Here is a 16,851-nt window from a genome sequence, read left to right as displayed (position 1 = left end):
ACATTAATGTCGCAGAAGGACTTATCCGAAGGCAAGAATCCTTTGAAAGACTTCTGTTTCTGTGTTTCCTCGTCGTTATCTTTTTTTTTTTTTTTCCCCTTGTCCTGTTCAGCATTATGGCAGCAGAATTGTAGTCTGAATACCTTTGATGCCAAACAGATTTGCTTTGCCAAGGGAAGTTTTATAAATGTAAAGCTCCCCTTGATGCCCATTTATTTTTTTCTGTTTACAATATATGACATGTAATAGAACTGAACCGGACCGGGGGACAAGGAAAGAAGAAGAGGAAAGAAGAGGAAACAGAACAAAAATAGAAACAAAAACCAGACAACCAGCTGCTACACCTGTAAAAACAAAACTGATGACAATCCACGGCCTCTGTTGGGAATCTAGCCTTAGCGCCACCAGGAGCACCTGAAAGCAGACAAGCAGAGAAAAAACAAACACACAAACAAACAAGCACAAGAAGCGTCAATCGCATACAACACAGCTGTGGATATAGATAACCTGAGACGACATGATAATACATCAACTGCTTAGCGACCATGCTACTGGACTAATGAATGTGTGTGTGTGTGTGAGAACATGCAACACCCATGGCACAGGACCTACATGATAACCGTGCTTAGTTATGAGTGTATAAGCGTACAGGGCCACAATCCACAGCCCCCCCAAGCAATCAGAAACAGGCAGAGAGGGCCACAAGACCCAGGCCACCAGCAGCCCCCACAGAGCACAGAACCCAGGAAGCCCACGGGGCAACCACGCATCCACCCAGAAGACTGCAGACGAAGCCCCCGGACAGATCCCCCATAAGCATAGGGCAGAGGCCCTCCGGGAGCCAGGGGCAACAGCCCACCGACCCCGCCAGGCCCCAGCCGCCCAGACATGGACCGTGCACTGGACCCGGGCCCCAGGAGCCCGAGCTCCCCCAAACCCCCCGGCAGAGGCCCCACCCAATACCCAGGAGGGCCAAGCGCCCCAGACAGCCACACAGTGGGTCAGCGCCTGCCCCAGCGCCCCTGGCCAAGTGCCCTGGGAGTCAAGACGTGCCCACAGGTGGGTGAAGTCGCGAGCAGCGGGGAGAGGCAACGCCGCCCCCCCATCGGGAGAAGCACAGGCAGGCCAGGCAACAGCAAGTCGCAGATCCAGGCCCAATCATTACCACACACACTTTAACGTCCCATACATCCACACATCCACACGTCCTCCCTCCCTCGACTCCGCTGGGGTGTAGTGCAGCGGGCACACCAGGGGGCCAGTAGCCCCCCAGCCACCACAGACCCCGAACCAGCAGAACAATTAATTAATCCTCCTGGCCCCTCCCGCCCCGAGCAGCAACCAGGAAGCAGGGGTGTGGGAAGAAGACCCCTCCCCTCACCCTTCTGGCTCTTCAATATTTTATAATAGTGAGCAATTAAAATTGAGGGGCAGCCAAACCTGTAGAATGGGAGCGCAGCCCTCTGGGCAGCCTACATACCCAAAGAGCCCCGCCCACCAGATGCCACTCAGTGTAACCACCCCCCAAGACCTAATGTGTGTGTGTGAGTGTGTTTGATAAGTAGTAATGTCTAAGGTGTAATTAAAACAGGGGCGGGGAACTGCAGAGTGCAACCAAAGGGGACCACCTACGTGGCCCCATCCACTAAACCCCACCGAACACACATGCCCCCAAAACCCTTCATGTGTGAGTGTGTGCTGTGTACAGGAGCCAGAAGAGAGAGGGGTATGGGGATATACACTGGGGGAGCTACTCTCCCCCAGAGAGGGCAGCCAGAGACTGGCTGCAATAGAAATCCCCGCTACCTGGGACCCAACACAGGGCAGGAGGGCCTGATGTCCACCAGGCTCGGGGCCTGCAGTCACCATATTCCGGGAGCTACTGTACCCCCAGAAGGAACCTATCCTGCCCCACTCCACTCAACCCAACCCCACCCCGGAGGACCTCTACAAAAAACAAACAAACAAATCACCTGGTCACACCAGTCGCAGCAGCCCGGGCCTGAGACCCACCATCACCCAGGCCGCCCAAGGCCCCCAACTGCGGACACCTTGGAGGTCCTAGAGCAACAAGCCAGGACCTGCACCAACCCACCCATACTGTGGCATGTCCAGGGCAACCCAGACCCCCCAGGCACAGGCAGGGCCCCGCCCCGGGCGCAAGGCAGCGGCCAGCCACCAGGGCCCACCCCAGCACCACCACCCACGCCAGAGCGGCCCGGTCACCCGGTACAGAGCCAGCAGCCACCACCCCAAGGCCCCTAAGGGACCCCGCCCCACACCGCAAGACAGCCCCACCCGCAATCCCCCAAGACTGCCCTCCAAGCCCGACACACACTCCCCCCACGACCCGAGAGACCACCAGACGCCCGAAGCCACACAGCCCCCCCCAGCACACACCCAACCGCCCAGAGCAACGGGACAGCAACCCACCACCACCACTATGTGATCAAGCTAATCAGAGGGGACCAGAGAGAATTAAATTCAGCCAATTGATGTTTTGAGGAGGCAGACATTGTTTCCATGCTAATATAATCTAAAAGAACATTTCTAAACTGGTTAATACACAGATTGTTCTTCGCTTTCCAGTTCATGAGAATAGTTTTCTTTGCGATACATAACACTGTGAGGATCATGTGTGCTAAGCTAAATTCCACGTTGATGTTGTCTAAGTCACCCAGTGCATGCAGGAATGCTACACTTTAGCCATGTTGATAGGTCCGTACAGACTTCAAGCCAGAACTTCTGGACAGGCGCACAAAACCACAAAGCATGTGCATAATCATCAGGTGTGTTATCTGTGCAATGTGAGCAGATGTTTGAGTGTGTTAGACCCATCCTGAACATCCTTTGTCCTGTATAGTGTGTTCTATGAAGAATTATGTATTGTATGAGCTGTAAATTAGGATTTCGAGTCATTCTGAAGGTGTTCAAACATATTTGTGGCCAGAAGCTATGACTAGAACTGATGGATAAATCTGCCTCCCATTTTGAGGACGGTAGAGACATTGTGTCATCTATCTTAGACAATAATTTATATATTTTTGATAGTAGGTTTGGGGTGCAGATGCTTAGAAATTCTACTACCCTAATCGGGAGTTGTAAGTCTGGTTGGTGGAGGATATATTTCTTTGTTATTATAGACTTAAGTTGTTGATATTCTAGGAATTTATTGCTGCCTATCTCATGTTGTGATATGAGCTCATCAAATGAAATAAAATGTCCATTTTGGATTATATGTTCCAGATGTTTGATTCCTTTGATCTTCCACAGAGTAAAGTTTAGCATTTTTTTTGTTTTGCAGGATGTCAGGATTGTTCCAGGGTGTAAGCTTACACGGGACAAGTGAAGACTTTGTTATTTTAAGAAATTCCCACCAGGCTGTCAGAGAGGTGCTGATGTTAATGCTTTTGAAACATTTGTGATTTTTTACGTTTTGATTAATAAGTGGCAGGTCAGAGATTTCCAGATTATCACACAATGCTTGTTCTATATTTATCCATGGTTCATCTATTGGGCTAGGTTTAAACCATTTTGATATATACTGTAACCTATTGGCTAAGGAATAGTGCTGAAAATTAGGTAAATCTAATCCACCACTGTCCTTGGTCTTCTGTAGGGTTTTTAAACTAATACGTGGTGGTTTGTTTTTCCACAGAAATTTGGAGATGCATGAATCTAGAGACTTAAACCAAGTAGCAGATGGTTTTATGGGGATCATTGAGAACAAATAGTTAACTTTTGGTAGTATCATCATTTTAATGGTTGTAACTCTCCCCATAAGTGATATAGGTAAGGACTTCCAACGAGAGAGATCGTTCTCTACTCTCTTTAATAATTGCACATAATTTAGCTTTGTTAGCTCTGAGAGCCTGGAGGAAATGTTTATGCCTAAATATCTAATATTTCCTGACTGTAAAGTGATCGCAGGTATATTCTGGACCCTACAGTTAATGGGCAGAACTGTGGTCTTAGACCAATTGATAGAGTAGTCAGAAAGTGCTGAGAATTTATTTATGAGTGTGATCATGTGAGTGAGAGACGTCTGTGAGTTCTGAAGGAAAAGTAATACATCATCAGCATAAAGACTTATTTTATGCTCAATATTTTGGGGTTGGATGCCTTTAATATTTCTATCTTGTCTGATAGCAGCTGCTAAAGGTTCGATGAAAATAGCAAAAAGTGAGGGCGAAAGTGGGCAACCCTGTCTTGTACCTCTCTGCAGACTGAAGCCTGGAGAAGTTTGATCATTTGTCCTGACACTTGCATTTGGGGAGTCAGTTATTTTCTTCTGAGGAGATAAGAGGCTTTAATAATAATATCTTGCAAGAGAGAACAACACAGTACAGAATACAGAGTTGCTCTGACCACTGAAGCAAAAACACAGTTATATTGTCCGCTCATCACGTCATCTGTTTTTGGGTATAGTTGATTGTGCTTCTAACTTTCCTCCCTAACCATTAGTTGAGGTTACCCAGACACACTCGTAAATACCAGCCTAACCCTGTCCCCCCTAAAGTGCAGCTATCTCATTATAACAAGCCCACCATTGTAAAGAGGAATTTAAGAAAACAGGGCAGGGTGGTACCTTACAGCTCAGTCATTTGCAGGTTATACACAGTAACACTCAATACAATGCATATAATAATTATTTTCCATTACATTCCTCCCTTTTGATTATGATAATACCATTATATTAATCAACCCAAAAGAAACAAGGAAAATAATAACTTTATCTGTAAAACATCAGCCTGCATTTGCACACAACGTGAGTTTAAAATGCAGGCATCATAGTGATAAAGGGTCCAATGATAAACGATCAAAACATGAACAATTAAACATGATTATCTTCATCCCTCTCTAAGTCAGCGTCACTAGAGGAAAGATTTTGAAAGCAAAAAATTTCATTGAGTCATTTGAATCATTTGGTGAGATACATACAATGAGGCCTCGCACACAGGGAAAAATACAGCAGCCCTGTATTATTGCTTCCTGTGAAATCAAGATACAATGTGCACATGCTGGTTACAAATAAGAAAATACAAACAACAAACAGTTTCTGCCATGGTTCACACCATGTGTATGATGATCTTCATCGCAGGTCTCAGTAAGGATGTTTCAATCTTCGGTGTCAGAGGTTACTAGCACTTAACACACCGGTGGAGTACAGCTTTTACTGCTGACTCTTATCTTTGTCCTTCCGGGCGTGTTGGTTAGGCTGATGTATGTCAGGGTGGAAGTCATCTACTGGTTCTGGTACCTTCTTACAGTGACTGGCATGAATGCAGGTTGCTCTCTCTGCAACTTTAACAGCTGTGTGAGTGACCAGTAGCACCTGGAACGGGCCTTGCCAACGTTTGGACTTCCAATGTTTCCTGCGAAGTTCCTTCACCACCTGTCATCTGGTTGGAGTGGGTGCAGAGGTGTGTTTTCTGTGGCTGGAAGGGCTGCTTTTACTGTCTGTGAAACTTGAGATAGAACAGTGGAAAGGTTTCGACAGTAAGACAACATAGCATCATCACAAACAGTTGTGGAAGGGAGGGGTTTGGTTACAGGACCCAATCCCAGGTTAGGAGGTCTGCCAAATAAAATTTCAAATGGGCTGAGATTCACTCGAGCTCTGATTCTCATTCTCATGTAGGTAAGCACAATAGGTAATGCTTTTGTCCATGGCAGACCTGTTTCTTCACAACATTTGGCTAACTTGGACTTTAATGTACCATTTTCTCTTTCCACAGCACCTCCACTCTGTGGATGATAAGCACAATGTGTGCGCAAGCTTATTCCCAGGAATTTACCAACCTCAGTCAATGCAGTGTTTACAAAATGTGTGCCATTATCACTGCTGATCTTCTCTGGAATGCCCCATCTAGGAATGATTTCTGTTTAGCAGTGCTTTAGTCACTGCATTACTGTTTGCATGTTTTGCAGGGAAAACTTCAACCCATTTACTAAACACGTCCACTATTACTAGTGCATATTTCTTTCCTTCAGCTGGTGTGAGTTCAACAAAATCCATCATCAAATGTTCAAAAGGTCTCTCTGGTGGAGGGTGTGCAGCTTGTGATGTGTGTAATGCCTTTCCTACATTATGTGTGGCACAAACCATACATGACTGACAGTATTTTTGTGCATATGAACTGAACCCTTTTTTGAACTACTGAGCAGTGAGTGCATTCAGCATCCCCCCTTTTGTCAATTTTGCAAAATGAGGAAAAAAATGTTTAGGTAGACAGGGTTTACCATCAGGTCCCATCCAAACACCATCCGTATGAGTTGCACCCACAGAGGACCAAATGCGTTTTTCATCTGCAGAGGCAAAAGTTTGCAAAGCATGGAGATCTGTGAGGGAGTCTTCTGCCTGCAAAGAGAGGGAAGCGAAAACAGGAAAAGATTTAGCTGCTTGCTTAGCTGCAGCATCAGCTCTGGTATTGCCACAAGCAACAGGATCGTCTGAGTTAGTGTGAGCCACACACTTACAGACCGAGATTGCTGTAGGCAAAAGGACCGCATCAAGAAGATCAGAAACCTGCTTGGAGTTCAGAATAGTTTTACCATCTGATTTAAGGAAATGCCTGTGTTTCCACAGCGCACCAAAGTCATGAACAACACCAAAAGCATATCTGGAATCTGTGTAAATAGTGACAGAATTACCAGCTGCCAACTTACAAGCTTCAGTAAGTGCAATAAGCTCAGTAGTTTGAGCAGAGAAATGTTTAGGAAGAGAACCAGACAACAAAGTGTCATGTGAAGAACATACTGCAAACCAAACACAGTTAGTACCTGTGGCTGGATCACGCAAAGCTGATCCATCTACAAAAAGAATCATGTCAGAGTTTGGAAGAGGAGTCTCTAAAAGATCAGGTCGGGGTGTACAAACTTGTTCCAAAACAGCTTCACAGTCATGAGGCTCCCCATCCTCAGGAGTCAGAAGCAAAGTAGCAGGATTCAGAACAGTACAACGTTTAACAGTGACATTTGGCATATCAAGGAGCACAGAGGTGTATCTGAGCCAACGAGCAGTTGAAAGATGTGAAGTTTTCTGCTCGAGAAGAATAATGGCAACAGCATGAGGAACCAAAACAGTCAAATTAGCGTAGCCCACAATATCTCGGGAGGCCAGGACAGCTTTCTCTGCAGCTGCAACAGCACGAAGACAACCAGGCAGGCCTGCAGGCACAGAGTCCAGTTTTGCTGAGAAATAAGCCATTGGCCTTTGCCTGCCCCATGTTCCTGCATAAGAACAGATGTCATACAACCATGCTTCTCATCAACTGCCTGTATGAAAGGTTTATGAGGATCTGGAATGCCAAGTGTTGGTGCTGTTTGAAGAGCCAGCTTAAGCTGACTAAAGGCTGATTCAGCCTCAGGAGTCCATGGAACACGATCAGCTGACTGGAGGCCTTTACCATGGATAAGAGCACCTAAGGGAGCTTCGAGAAAAGAGTAGTTAGGAATAAAGTTCCTGCAGTAAGATGTTATACCTAAGAATGACATAAGCTGTTTTTTAGTAACCGGTTTAGGAATGTTCTGAACTGCAGGAGAAAGTGAGCGCCCATCCTTAGAAATCACATGACCCAAAAAGGTGACTTCGTCCTGTACAAACTGTAACTTAGAAAGGCTGGCTTTATGGCCATAAGAATGAAGATGTTTCAACAGATTCACTGTCTTTTTCACACTGTTGTTTAGATGGACTACATAAAAGGATGTCATCCACATACTGCAAAAGAGCAGAGCCTGTTGTTAATTGAAGTTAATCCAGACTAGCTTTGAGGGCAGCATTGTAAATAGTGGGACTTTCACAGTACCCCTGGCATAACCGGGTAAAAGTCCAAGATCTCCCTTCAAACTAAAAAGCAAACCAAAATGGGCTATCAATGTCCACTGGCGCAGAGAAAAATGCATTAGACATGTCAACCACTGAGAAAAACTGTGCATCTGATGGAATTTGAGACAAAATAGTGTGTGGGTTGGGCACAGTAGGAGCACGTGGCTGAACTGCAGCTTTCACCGCTTGGAGGTCCTGTACAAAACGCCATTCATCTGGCTGGCCAGCATCTTTAATCTTTTTAACAGGAAACAATGGAGTAAGCACAGGTGAATTTTCACAAGGAACAATAACGCCTGTTTTCTGAAAAGATTGAAAAACAGGTTTAATCCCTTTAATTACTTCAGGCTTCAAAGGGTATTTTTTTTTACATGGACAAAAGTCTGATTTAGGGGTGACAATTACTGGTTCACAGCCTTTTATCAACCCCACATCATATTTGCTATTAGCCCAAAGATCATTGGGCACTTCAGCCAACATGGGTATCGAAGAAAAATCTGTTTCAGATAAAAAACATGCTTCAAAATGTGATTCTGTGGTAGGAATTAATTCCACAGTTCTTTGACAATGCATTGTACTCAAAAATGTTTTTTTGTATGCTGACAATCGTTCAGAAAACATCAAATTTGGATCAGCAGGTGAAACGGTCCAATCCGTTTCTTTCTGACATGTAGCAACAAACTCTCCCACACCTTGTCAATGCCAGTGTGTAGGTTTGGCCAAGGAAATGTGAGGGCGAGTACCACAAACGTTAAAAAAATCTAATTGCTCTGGAGTACGCGACACAGCCAATAAAGTAGGCGCACATATTTTTTCACTTCTTCTCATAGTCATTGTCAGGCCCCAAAGAAATGTGTGATGTGCAGTGCAAATCAGTAGGTTGCATGAAATCAGAAAGGGGTGCAACTAACGCTTTTGCTTCTTCCACTAGTTGTTGTGAAAAAGGAGAGCTGGGAAGTTTCCACTCATAAGCATATGTAAGTGCCGATGAATCAAACTGCACTGCTGTGAAAACTTTGTCAGGCTGTAACATTACCTTAACACCCTCTGGTGTAGAAGTTAAAATAATGCCTAATTTACACATGAGATCATGGCCCATCAGGTTAATGGGACACAACTCCGATAACAAAAATAAGTGTTTGAAGGAGAGCCCATCGGGAGTGACACACGCAATGGGCGTTGTCATTTTCTCCTTCACAACCTGGCCTGATGCAGACATAGAGTAAACGTGGTTTCCACTTAACTTTGGAGGACAATCAAACTCCCGTGACATCACTACTGATGATGTAGCCCCAGAGTCAACCATAAATGTTACCCTTTTCCCCTTAACAATAAGCTGAAAAGTTGGAAAAGCTTTGTAGGCTTCAGATGTTAAATGAACATAAGTTCCTATTTTCTGAGACATTATCTTTGCTCTAGGACGGAAATAGCATGCAAAACTTTACTACGTGAATCACAGTCGGCAAGCGTTTCTTCACTACACAGAGCAGGAAAAATGTGTGTGTTGTGCTATCACCCATTAGTGGAGGCTCCACTGGCGCGTGACGTCCAGAACCTGCCTCCCACCCTCAGTCAGCCTTTTGCCAAATTTCATCACTTTTCAGCTGTGGACAGTCCTTCTTCCAGTGTCCAGTCTGGCCACAGTAAAAACAAATATTCGGATCATAGCTCTGGCGTGGCCCATTTCGACCTCCTCTCCCACACGTCCACGTCTTCGACTTCGGCCTCGTCCTCTGTTTACACCAACTGCGTAATACATGGTCATGGCTGCCAAATGCAGCTCCTTTTCACACTTGTCCCTTTTGGTTGTCTTACGCGTCTCAACTTGGTTCTGAGCATGGCGAGCATATCGGCGAATGTCAGCCAAACGAGGACCCTCACACCATCCCACGTAAATGTTCTTTACTTCAGTGGCGACATCTGGCATGAGGCCTTTAATTATTGCATCGCATGCAATACTCTCCCATAGTCCTGGTTCATTACCCAAATCCGTTGGTCTCTGATGACCGCTGTGCTTGCTGACTTCCTCAAGGATGCGGTGTACAAAATCATCAGTCCCTTCACCGGGTTTCTGTGTGCAGGTGTAAATGTGGGGCATATTGATTTTGGTTGGAAATTAAGTGGTGATGGCTTGACACAGTCTTTGGATGGCTGCTTCATATTGAGCGTTATCATTATGTCCTCGTTCACTGTTGGTAGGTCGCATATCCAGTTGTGGCCTCTGCAAAATAGAGGCCAGCTCTATTTTGCAGAGGTCGGTCGGTTTGAACTTTTTTGCCAATATGCGACGCAATTCAACCCCGGTCGGGCGGAATTGTGCGCAGAAATCTCGCAACTCGTCAGCGAAACGGGGTCCAGAATTCTCTGGATCTGGTAAGCATTGTGATGCTTCCATGATGTCAGTCTCAGTCCAGGGTCGATAAACCAGTAATGGTCCAGTGGGACCTGCAACTTTAACTATAGGCATGGTTTGAATCTGGTTTTGTTTTTTCTCACGTTTAGATATCCGAAGTCCAGATTGTGGGGAAAGGATTTTTGTGACTTGCCTTAAAAGTTCTTGGGCAGGTACGCTAGAGAACCAAACGTCTTCCTTTTCCTCATCATCAGACCTATGTAACTGATGTTGTGAGGATGATGGAATTTCTTCCCGAGGGAGGATGGAAGAAGTCCCTTCTTCCCGAGAGCCAGAGGCTTGTGGCAGGGCTGGCTGTTGTTGTTGCAGGCGTCGTAGGGGGCAGGAGTCCAGGTCTGGATCCAGCACAGCGAGAGCGCTCAGGGTGGGGTAAAGAGGTGCAGAAGGAGAAGAAGTGTTATCAGTGGAATATGGTGGTGGTTTAAAAGAAGATTCAGTCTTAATCAGAGCTGAATTATCTTTTCGTCCACATACTAAATTATCATCATTCCGTCATGGCATTTGTTTAACATTTTTCTTTCTTTCTCTTAATACACTTTATTTTTTCCAACATTCTATACCTTTCTTACTTCTTATTTAAACTTAATTTTCTTTTTTTTGCTTCATCTCTTTCTCATATTTCTTCTAATTTTCTTATTTCTAACATACTAAAAGAACCTTCAGGTGGAAAACCCCAATTTTCTATCCAATATCTCATCCATTTTACACACTCTGGACCATATTTGTTTTTCATTTCATCATGCTTAGGTCCCCCGGGAGGGTCAAAAGTCTGAAACCTACTGTTTCCCATTCTCGGACTTGGAATGGGGAAATATATTCCTTCACTCAAAGGACGTCTCCAATGAGGACCTTAATCTGTACTCACACTTCTTCGGAGTACTTCACACTTCTTTGGAGTGCTTCAAAAGTTTCACTTACCCGTGAAATCTCTGTCTCACTAATGACACAACCGGGAAACCCTCTTTTATTCAAATAAAAACTAAAAAGCAGTCCTATCGTCTCAGACTATAGTATTTCAAAAATGATCCCAGCGCTGGTATTCAGGAAACGGACCTGACAGTCCTCTCTCTCCGAAAAGGCCTTGGAGGTATGAGGCTGGAACAGCTACTTCAGTCCAGGCTGGCCATGCACTGTCCAGATACACCAGTCGGATTCCTATAGGTTTAGTGTTGTTCTTTTGTATACTGCAAAGTAATACTTTCTTTTTTGTTGAAACCTATTCAGACATATATATGAAGGACAAAGCAGTTTTAACTTGGTTTGAGTGAAGGAATTCATTTTATATCAAAATCCGAAATTGTGTAGAAATTGTGTAGAACTTGTGTAGAACGAGAATAAAGCTTATTCTTTGATTCCTAAAGGTTTAGTGTTGTTCTTTTATATTGTGGTGGATATTTAGTAACGCACAGAGTCAGTTATTTTCTTTTAGTTTTTAGTTTTTAGTTTTTTTTCCCTTGTCCTGTTCAGCATTATGGCAGCAGAATTGTAGTCTGAATGCCTTTTATGCCAAACAGATTTGCTTTGCCATGGGAAGTTTTATAAATGTTTATTGTTTATGTTTACAATATATAAACCAGCAAAATAATTAATTCATCCTCCTTGCCCCTCCCACCCCGGAGAGGGCAGCCAGAGACTGGCTGCAATAGGCATCCCCGCTACCTGGGACCTAACAAAGGGCAGGAGGGCCTGATGTCCACCAGGCTCGGGGCCTGCAGTCACCATATTCCGGGAGCTACTGTACCCCCAGAAGGAACCCATCCCACACCACCCCACTCAACCCAACCCCACCCCGGAGGACCTCTACAAAAAACAAACAAACAACAACAAAAAACAAACAAACAAATCACCCGGTCACACCAGTCACATCAGCCCGGGCCTGAGACCCACCATCACCCAGGCCCCCCCCAACAGGGGAAAAGCACCCCCCCCCCCCCCCCCCCCCCGCCCACGCCCCCCCAACAACCACCTGCGTACACCTTGGAGGTCCCAGAGCAACAAGCCCGGCACCAGGACCTGCACCAACCCACCCATACTCTGGCATGTCCAGGGCAACCCAGACCCCCCAGGCACAGGCAGGGACCCGCCCCGGGCGCAAGGCACTGGCCAGCCACCAGGGCCCAGGCCCAGCACCACCACCCACGCCAGATTGGCCCGGTCACCCTGTACAGAGCCAGCAGCTCCCTGCAAGCCCCCAAAACTGCCCTCCAAGCCCGACACACAGTCCGCCCCAGCAATGACCAACCCGGTCCCCACGACCCGAGAGACCACCAGACGCCCGAAGCCACACAGCCCCCCCCAGCACACACCCAACCGCCCAGAACGACGGGACAGCAACCCACCACCAACACTATGTGATCAAGCTAATCAGAGGGGACCAGAGAGAATTAAATTCAGCCAATTGATGTTTTGAGGAGGCAGACATTGTTTCCATGCTAATATAATCTAAAAGAAAATTTCTAAACTGGTTAATACACAGATTGTTCTTCGCTTTCCAGTTCATGAGATTAGTTTTCTTTGCGATACATAACACTGTGAGGATCATGTGTGCTAAGCTAAATTCCACATTGATGTTGTCTAAGTCACCCAGTATGCACAGTGTGGGGCATGCAGGAATGCTACACTTTAGCCATGTTAATAGGTCCGCACAGACTTCAAACAGACTTAGAAATTCTACTACCCTAATCGGGAGTTGTAAGTCTGGTTGGTGGAGGATATATTTCTTTGTTATTATAGACTTAAGTTGTTGATATTCTAGGAATTTATTGCTGCCTATCTCATGTTGTGATATGAGCTCATCAAATGAAATAAAATATCCATTTTGGATTATATGTTCCAGATGTTTGATTCCTTTGATCTTCCACAGAGTAAAGTTTAGCATTTTTTTGTTTTGCAGGATGTCAGGATTGTTCCAGATGGGTGTAAGCTTACACGGGACAAGTGAGGACTTTGTTATTTTAAGAAGTTCCCACCAGGCTGAACAGAGAGGTGCTGATGTTAATGCTTTTGAAACATTTGTGATTTTTTACGTTTTGACTAATAAGTGGCAGGTCAGAGATTTCCAGATTATCACACAATGCTTGTTCTATATTTATCCATGGTTCATCTATTGGGCTAGGTTTAAACCATTTTGATATATACTGTAACCTATTGGCTAAGGAATAGTGCTGAAAATTAGGTAAATCTTATCCACCACTGTCCTTGGTCTTCTGTAGGGTTTTTAAACTAATACGTGGTGGTTTGTTTTTCCACAGAAATTTGGAGATGCATGAATCTAGTGACTTAAACCAAGTAGCAGATGGTTTTATGGGGATCATTGAGAACAAATAATTAACTTTTGGTAGTATCATCATTTTAATGGTTGTAACTCTCCCCATAAGTGATATAGGTAAGGACTTCCAACGAGAGAGATCGTTCTCTACTCTCTTTAATAATTGCACATAATTTAGCTTTGTTAGCTCTGAGAGCCTGGAGGAAATGTTTATGCCTAAATATTTAATATTTCCTGACTGTAAAGTGATCGCAGGTATATTCTGGACTCTGCAGTTAATGGGCAGAACTGTGGTCTTAGACCAATTGATAGAGTAGTCAGAAAGTGCTGAGAATTTATTTATGAGTGTGATTGTGTGAGTGAGTGACGTTTGAGAGTTCTGAAGGAAAAGTAAAACATCATCAGCATAAAGACTTATTTTATGCTCAATATTTTGGGGTTGGATGCCTTTAATATTTCTATCTTGTCTGATAGCAGCTACTAAAGGTTCAATGAAAATAGCAAAAAGTGAGGGAGAAAGTGGGCAACCCTGTCTTGTACCTCTCTGCAGACTGAAGCTTGGAGAGGTTTGATCATTTGTCCTGACACACGCATTTGGGGAGCTATATAATATCCTTATCCAGTTAATGAAATGTGACCCAAACCCAAATTTGTTTAATGCTGCGAATATAAATTTCCAGTTCACTCAATCAAATGCTTTTTCTGCATCTAGAGAGACTATTGTGGTTTCCAGGTTGTTGATGGTAGAATAGTCTATGAGATTAATTAGCCTGCGAGTGTTAGTGGATGAGTGTCTACCCTTTATAAAACCTGTCTGGTCAGGATGTATTATAAGTGGAGTTATTTTTTCCATTCTTTTGGCAAGGGCTTTACAAATTATTTTGAGGTCTGCATTTATTAGAGATATTGGGCGGTAGCTGGATGGAAGTATGGGGTCTTTTCCTGGTTTCTGTAGCAAGATAATGTTAGCAGAGTTCATGTGTGGGGATAATCTGCCATTCTGCTTAACTTGTAATACCATTTTGTGAAATGCAGGTGCCAAAACAGTCCAAAATTCTTTGTAGAACTCAGCTGGAAAACCATCTGGTCCCGGGGCCACTAGGCATATGTTGAAGGGCTTCATGGAGTTCTCCAATTGAAAGAGGTGAATCCAGTTCGGTTTGTAATTTTGGAAGGTTGTTATTACTAAGAAACTGATCTATGTTACTGTCTGATGGATCATTTTGTGATGAATATAAGGTTTTATAGAAGTCCCTAAAAGCATTGTTGATTACATCGGGGTCATGGGTGACATTTCCTTTTGAGTCTTTAACAGAAGTGATTGTTGTTTTCTCTTTGTTTCTCTTTAGTTTAGCTAGGAACCTTCCAGATTTATTGCCGTGCTCAAAGTTCTCCAAGCGAAGTCTTTGTATCAGAAACTGTGTTTGTTTATCAATAATTTTGTTTAATTCAAGTTTAGCTTTTCTTAGTTCATTAAGTGTGTGTTCCTCTTTGGAGGTACTGTAGAAAATTTCTAATGATTTAATCCTGAGTTCTAAATCTGATATCCTTGAACTTTCCCTCTTTTCTTATTTTGATGAAAAAGAGATTATTTTGCCTCTCATAACTGCTTTTCCGGCTTCCCAAAGAGTACAAGCTGACATTCCTGGCAGGTCATTATTTTCTAAATATACAGACCATTCCTTTTTGAAATAATTAATAAAATCAGGGTCTTTTAGTAATGATGTATTAAATCTCCAATTCCTAGCTGGTGGTGTAACTCTGTTATTCTTTAGTGTGATAGAAACTGGAGCGTGATCACTGATAGTGATGGGGTGGATTTTGGCGTCTGAAATATCCGTCATCAAGGAACTGCTACCTAAGAAATAATCTATTCTTGAATATGAGTGGTGTACCGGTGAGAAGAAGGTGTATTCTCTAAGAGTGGGGTGGTGGGAGCGCCAAGCATCACAAAGACCAAAATCTTTCATATACTGTTTAACAATATTCGTGGACTGCCAGTTCCGCTGACTTCCTGAAGTACTGAGTCTGTCTACTCCTGAGTCTAATACCATGTTAAAGTCCCCTCCTATGATAAGTGTGTTATCTGAGTGATCAGAAAAAGGAGTGAAAAAATGAGGGGTCATCCACATTTGGACCATATATATTTGCAATGCATAAATTCATATTTTGAATAGATAAATTAACTATTAGAAATCTACCTTCTGGATCTATAACTGTGTTGTTTACGGTGAAATTTACTCTTCTATTTATCAGAATGGCTACACCTCTTTGTCTGGAGTTGTAACAGGCTGAGTACACATGAGGAAACTGTGCTGTGAGAACATCAGCTACAGTCTTTGATAAATGAATCTCCTGTAATAAAACAATGTCCGCCTGTAAATCCTTCAATTTATTGGAGATTTTTAATCTCTTCTCCCTGGACCCAGCTCCATGCACATTCCATGAGATAAACCTCTGCTCAAAACTCTATGTGCGCCATGCTTGTTAACATTACTTATTAAGGTGGAAACGCAGCGGGTTGGGGAAGAAAGACAGAATAGAAAAACTGTGCAAAATAGTGGAAGTGTGAGATAGAAAAAACAAAAACAAAAACAAAAAAACATACCCAAATAAACAAATATGAACTGCATACATCCTGTGCTGGTGAGACTGGAAGTGAGCTATATATTTTGCCTTGATAGATAACTGTGAATTGGATAGATTATTTCATCTTGCTTATATGTCATCTACAGTGAAATGATTTCATACAAGTTAACGAATACAGATCACCTGGAGTTTAGAAGAGCCAAGGAGTGGTTTCCTGGTCGCGGTACAGCTGCCCGTTGATGAATAACTTATCCACCGCGATGACAGCTCGGGAGCCTCCTTCCATGAACATTCTCCGGATGGGGAACAGAACCCTGCGTCTTTCCAGGATTTCTTTGGGAAACTGGTCGTTGACGCTGAAGTCTGTTCCTCTCAGCTCCCTGCCGTGGCCCCTCACCTGGACCTTCTGTTGGAAATGCTCGAACTTGGCCACAATCGGTCTCGGTCGGCGGGCATCAGGTCTCTTCCCTCCCAGGCGGTGGACTCGGTGAAAAGTAATGTTTTTCACTACATCTACTGGAAGTTTCAGTTGATTTTGGATGAAGTTTTTCACTGCGAGTTCAGGATCCTCGTCTGCCTGCTCCGGGATTCCAGAAAACACCAGATTGTCCCTCATACTACGAGCCTGGAGATCAATAATTGATTCTTTTATCCTCTTGTTCTCATCAGAGATCCGGCTCATTCCTTCGGTGAGTGACTTCACCGATCCTCTGAGGGCTGCGTTTTCTGCAGCCAGCGTCTGCACCTGTTGCT

Source organism: Leuresthes tenuis, unplaced genomic scaffold, assembly GCF_036924035.1.
Source record: "Leuresthes tenuis unplaced genomic scaffold, fLeuTen1.0.hap1 SCAF_23, whole genome shotgun sequence".
Taxonomy (NCBI): Eukaryota; Metazoa; Chordata; class Actinopteri; order Atheriniformes; family Atherinopsidae; genus Leuresthes; species Leuresthes tenuis.
This window is presented reverse-complemented; position numbering follows the sequence as displayed.